We start from the raw sequence: 6,980 nt of genomic DNA on the forward strand, positions 1-6,980 counted from the left end.
GATGCTTTCTTATGTTACAATGAATTAAAATTTACCAAATATTTTCCTATTACTTTCATTTTTTGTATATTTAACCTCAAGTACACCAAGATCTTAATTTATGTTCCCCATGATGTTTCCATTTGTACATGTGAAGTCTTTTTGTTTTTGAGGCTGCTGCCTTTGTAACAAGCATGATATAAGAATTCCACATAATTAACACTTTCATATTATGACTGAATTGCTCATAATATCTTACATGTATCTAATACATTGGGGCTTATAAAATATTTTCATGTATACCTTATTTACTTGATTGCAAGACTCACCTTTTTATTCACATTTTAATGTATCTCAAATAATGGGATTAATCTTAAAATCAGTATGCTAATTTACATGCTAGCAGATGTTCATCTTCAAAAACTTTCTACAAACTTTATTATAATCTATGACATCTTAAAATCAAGCTTCAAATGATGCTCAAAACAACACTGTAGAGCTTACCGGACTTCTATTATCCTCATTTAAGCAACAAGGAAATTAAAGCATAATTAGAAATTAAGGTAGTTGGTATTGGGGTTTAAGATATATTTAGGGGATTGAATCTTTTTACTGACAATATGATAGCCAGGCCCTGAGGCTCAACAGACTCCAGCTCCTACAGTCTGAATTATTGGACTCACCTCACTCAGCTAAGATGGAGTTGAAGAAGGGCAACCACCACACCATGGAGCCTAGAGTGCCTACAACTGAAAGCAGGAGGATTGCATCCAGTAACCATGTGGAATCTGAGCCTCCTATTGACATAGAGGTGCAATGGACACAACCAATCCAAGGACCTCAGAGAAAAGGTGGCAGTGGAGTGGGAAAAGTGGACATGGTGGCTGTTGGGTATGGGGAATGGCAGGAAGAGATGAGATGTGCAGGCGCCTTTGGGACTTGGAGTTGCCCTGGATGGTGCTTCAGGGGCAATCACCGGACATTGTAAATCCTCCCAGGGCCCACTGGATGGAACGTGGGAGAGTGTGGGCCATGATGTGGACCAATGACCATGAGGTGCAGAGATACCCAGAGATGTACTTACCAAATGCAATGGATGTGTCATGATGATGGGAGTGAGTGTTGCTGGGGGGGGGGGAGGGGTGCGGTGGGGGGGGGGTCGAATGGGACCTCATATTTTTTTAATGTAATATTTTTACAAAATCAATTAAAAAAATTAAAAAAAAAAAGAAATTAAGTCTTTGGACTCAAATGCACCTCCCAATGGTTTGCACTCTTGCTGAAATTATTACATGCCAAAATTTGCATTTACTTTATCACAAGTCTGCCTAGGAATATGAAAATACAGACTAAAGAAGGATTAAGTGGTAGGCAGTATGCTTTCCTCCAGTAAGACTGTGCAAGAGGAAATAGAATATGTTTAGTTTCAAGTATCCCTTTTGCAAGGAGTCATGTGGCAAGCATCTCTGTTAAACCTATGGTTTAAGCAAAACAAAGCTCCATCCTTTCGAGTTCATTGTTTGCTGAAGAACGCTACCAACCTATTACCTCGTGATAATCTTTGGCCCGTGAAACATGCCGAGCCCGGCCTGTTTCTCTCAACCTGGTGGTGACAGCTTCCAGCTGGTCACCTGATCAATCATCCCTGTCATTGGCCTCCATGTCTAGGGTGTGCTTGCTTTTGTTTGTTTGTTTTCTTAGCTAGCTCCACTGCTTTACTGGCAGGCCTTCTTGCCTGTCCATTAAAAGCCAAATGTGAAAGTAGAAAACTCCACCATCTGGGAGAAAGGGAAAAGGTCTGGCACATCTCACTGATTCTGATTATATCTAAGCTCTTGGAGGCTGCAGATATTTTCCTCATTTCAGACATGTTTTGGCTGCCATAGTTAGAGATGAAGGGGGAGGGGGAGGTTTTGGTGGTGTTTTTTTCTGTGGTGTTTGTCCACATCTCTTTAGAATTTTAGAACGCAGTGGATCATAGAAGAAATTGTCCGATAATCTGAGACCTCTTGTTATAAAATATTTGTCTATTTTCACCATTCAAGTGAGTTCTTCAATCCCTATAAGGAGTGACTGTTAACAAGGCTTTATTCCCGCAAAATGTAAGGGGCTTTTTGGCTCCTGGAAGGAAAGTATTACAGTTATATTTGTTTACTCAATGATCTGTGGTAGATATGACATAGAACACTCGTCCATTTAGCCTTTTATTTTTTAGCTTTAAAACGTGAAGTGTAACAGCAAGTAGGAGCCATAAGAGCTTGGTCAGTCAGCTCACTCACTGGATAAATGACATGTAAACGCAGCTGTCTCGCTCACACATACTGAATTTTACATCTTGAGAGCAAGCATCTTTGAAAAGAATTCTGAAAAGAATTCTGAAAAGGTCATTCACAGATAAATCTGACTAATGTGTTTTTCTTTCTTTTCTCACCTGTTTACAGGTCAAATCACGTTAGCAACAACTGGGCATGTTTCTTTTATCCAGTGCTACAACAGCCTTCTACATAATCCTCTCTTCAGAAACTAAGGGAAAAGGTCAGTGTCTATGCAATGCTCGTTACATTTTGAAGAATGAAAAAAAAAAAAAAAAAGCTATGTGAATGGAAAACAAGGAAATTATGTTTAGTGAGTTGCACACACAAATTAGTCATTTTCCCAGCAGGGACCCAATCCCTATGGACTTATCCTGAAGGAGCAGTATTCCCACATCCACCTTAACCCCATCCTGAAAATAGTGTTTTAAAGATGAGGGAAGGGCATGTACAGGTGCCTAAGACCCCTATATTCCTGTATTCCAGGCAGACAAACAGAGCGTCCCAATTAACAAATGCATGAGCATTCCTACCAAAAATGTCTTGTGTCTGTAGTTTTCAGAGGGACAGGCTTGGGAGAGGAGGCAGAACTTCCAGACAGCATCTTTTTTTCCTCATAAATGAAATAAAAGCAAATTAAATCATAAGCCTATGCTTCATTTGCCTCAGAGCTAGGCCAACCTTTGGAATTAGAACAGCAAAAAAAAGTTGCTTTTTCTCCTTTTCCAGATTTCCTGCATTCTGGAACTTTAGGTCAATCCGGTGTAATGATGCTATTGCTTATGTCTCTGGGGGCTGGGCAGTAAAGTGTGTAGGTGACTAACTTCCAAAATGATGAAATTGTTCCAATGGCTTGACAAGAGAATGTTAATATATTATGGCTTGTGTCCCGTATAGTTTTTCAAGGCAGTGTGTCATGGTGCAATAAAAATGGAAATTTCTGAATCTATTATCATCTATGATGGTAACTTCCTTCATATAAGTATACGCGATATATTTTCATAATTCCTACAGGAAATTGCATCCTTATTTTCAGTGTCTCCTTTAACCAACAGAGTTTCCATCTAATAGGACATGGAAATGAGATTTAAAAGATACAATAGGAAGACTGAAGGATTTGTAGTTTGGTGATTAGGTCCTATTTGCCAAGCTCTCTTTTTTACTCTCTGGTTCCTGATTATCTTCTTATAGTCATCTGCAGAATGGGTATAGTGTTCTATGTTAGCTGCAATGGAAAGTACATAGCATCATGACATATCCATACTTTGAAGGAGACTAAGTGATTTATCCACAGCTTATGTTTTGAGGAAACTGGAATGAAGAAGATAAACTTCCTCAGTGGTTGACTCTTTTACTCCATCAAAATTTTCATTTCCTGATTCATGCACTCTATAACATCACAATCCTCACTGCAGATTTTACATAGAACATTAGAACTGGTCAGGGCCTGGGAGAGAATTTTGTCTACCATCTTAATCGTTCAGATATTGAACTTCAACAATAACAATGGTTCATATTTTTGAGGCATTATGAATGAAATGATTTACATGAATGCTGCACTTACGCCTTGCAACAAACCTGCGAAACATAGTGGTTGTTTAAGTTTTATATTGGGAGTCATGCTGTCTTGGTTTTCATCTCAGCTCTAGAACTTGGGCACATCATTTCTCCTACCTGGATGTAGCTTAGTGGTTGAGCTCTTGCTTCCCACGTATGAGGTCCTGGGTTCATGCCCTGATACCTCCTAAAAATAAATAAATAAATAAATGTACTGCTTAAATCCTAGGACTGATAGAGACATCAAAGGAATTGATACACATAGAATACCAAAGACAGCTCACACACAATCAACTTGCAGTGAATGTCCCCCCATTATACTAATTCTCCCCAACTTGCAGGTGAGAAGCCTGACACTTAGGATAAGTAACTTTCCAGGTGTGTCAAATAGCAGTAAATGCCTCAGAGCTGGAAAGACTCATGCCCAAGCCCTCCCCTGAAATATACCTCCGTGCTATCTACACAGCATTCACTTCACAAACATTTACTGATGCCTAATATGTGCCACGTCTAGAGTAGGCACTAAGGATATGAGGGAGATTAAGGCTTATTTCCCTTATCCTCAAGATGTAATGATCTTGGTGGTAGCATAGCTTCCAAGTGAATACTACTCCCTCCACTCTAGTCTCTCTATTCATTGTCATGCTTCCCTCATTACAAAATGACATCCTGACCTTAGGAACTTGGGAAAAGAAGATAACTATGGAAATCATGATAGAACATGAAAAATAATGCATTAACTAGGCTATATAAACCAGGAAGCATAAGTCTCAGTAGGATTTCTTCTGCAACAGTGTGAAGACCTCATCTTTTATAAACAATTATAAAATAAAGACTATTAAAACAAAGGCTAACAATTAGTCCCATGTCCGGAGAGGTCAACCTTTTACAGCCTTATAATCAAGTTGCATAGCTTATGTTATTGTAAGTAAAGCCTTATAATATAGGTTTGTTAAACTGACATCTGAGAAGTGTGCATAATTTGTCTGGCATATATACTTCATGGGATGAGGGACTATGTTTGGTTTTCTGAGTGCAAAATTCATATTTGATTAAGTGGATGGTAACATAATCAGAGACCGTATACCAGCACACAGGACACAAGAGGTGTGGTCCACGGTTGCATGATGGGTTAGAGGCTTGGGCATAATACTGATTTGGTTAGGAACAAAATTGCCTTGATCCATGCAAGAGATTTGCCCTGTGGCAGTGATAATATAATGGGATTAATGTTTGGAAAATAGACTAGTGTTGTTGCTGTTGTTGTTGTTGTTGTTTTGAGGTAAAGCACAATATTGCTAAAATGTCATCTAGTTGCTTAGAGAAAGGACATTGGAGACTTAGGGTCTTTGGTAAAGCTCTCTATTAACACATTTAGGTTTTGTTTTGTTTCACACATGATTTTATTCTCCAAATCCTCAGCCAGCCAAATCTGTGCTTTATCTTTTTGTTTTGGTATAATGCCTGAACAGGGCCTTTCAAAATAGCTTCCTGTCTGGCTTGTTTAAAACACACCTCTTCACTGCTTGGGAGCTAAGCTGAAGGAAGACTATAAAGTCGACAAGTATAAGGTGAAAATAAATAACTATCCAGTTCAAACAAACAACTTGCTCTGGACAATCATTTCTGGCCCAAGTTAAGTTGTACTTAACAAAGTTCCTTAGCTATCCTATTCCTCCAAAGATTATCTTGTTTTGAAATTCTAAACATTATGCATGCTAAAATGACTCAGGTATTATCATGTATTGATGATTCATGATGTCCTTCTGGAAAATGAAAACTCAGGCATCTAATCAATAAAATAATTTTGGTTCTTTGAACTGGTTCCAGGTCAATTTTTCTAGGCAGTTTTTTGGCTTCTTGAATTATACTGACCGAAACCATGAATAATGATCTAAAATTGCACAATATACAGAAAACATCTGTTCGATAGGAACAAGAGAGTGATGTCATGGGGCCATTTCTAATCTCAACTTAATGTCCTGCCAGTGCTGATGTCACTGGCTTGGCAACACATTGGCAGAGTTCAACTTGTTAAGGATGAGTAGGTTCAAGAAGGAAATTGTATCAGAGTGAAGAAGGGCTTCTCATGTTTTCTGGATTTCAGATGGACTAACAAGAAATGACAAGACGTGACAGTAGAATGATTAGCATATACTATACTGCAAAGATCTTCAGAAATGTGGCCCTGCTTCATTTGTTATCCTAAGAAATGAAGTTCCTGGTCTTCTAAAAAGTAAGATATGGCAAAAGTTTTCATAGGAGTAAAATCTTATTGCAACTAAAGAAGATGACCTGGAATAGTCTTTGCTTAAGTATCCAGAAGAAAATGTGAGAGTATCAGAGTGAATGAGTCTGTAAAATAGATTAACAACTTGTAAAGAACAAGATCAGCGGCATATCTGTAAGTGTTGGCATGAGATAATTGTTGATCTATGCTCAGTCTTGGCAGGTTTATCCTGTTTAGGCACTACAACAACAATGACATTACAATGATTTGGAAAACTTTGAGAAAATTTAGAGAAGTACAACAAAAATGATTAAAGGGTTAGATTATCATTTCTGGGATAAGTGGTTTAGTAATATGGGACATTGATGGGAGATGAATGGCAAAGGGATATGAAGGGAACAGACATACAGGATTCTTTGTTGTAGAAACTATTTCCTATACTCTAAAAATGCTGCAACTTTAAGGAATTAGCATCGAAAGCAGAAATGAATCCTCTTCTTTTTCTAAGTTACTACTTTTGGTCTGAATTACTGATGTAAAGAAAATTGTGTTGACTTACCACTTAAAATCATGATGTTGGAGGTCTTGCTTGACTGAATGAAGTTCAGCTTATTTGATAAGGGGATTCTATAATAAATTTTGGAAATAATTTAAATCAATAGAGTGGATGTGCTCAAGTATATATTTACCATTAGAGCAAAATGAAAAAAAAAACAAAAACAAACAGAAGCTGATGCCAATTATAACTGCCCTGAAATAATATAATTAATCAGTAAGTGATTATGGGATTTTAGGGATATCTCAGACGTGAATAAAAGTATTACTTATTTAAAATTAGAAACGTATTTTCACAGATATTGTCATTCATATAAAAGAAAGTACATTTTTTAAATAGTGAAAAT

The sequence above is a fragment of the Dasypus novemcinctus genome, chromosome 21 (genome assembly GCF_030445035.2).
Source record: "Dasypus novemcinctus isolate mDasNov1 chromosome 21, mDasNov1.1.hap2, whole genome shotgun sequence".
NCBI classification, from domain to species: domain Eukaryota; kingdom Metazoa; phylum Chordata; class Mammalia; order Cingulata; family Dasypodidae; genus Dasypus; species Dasypus novemcinctus.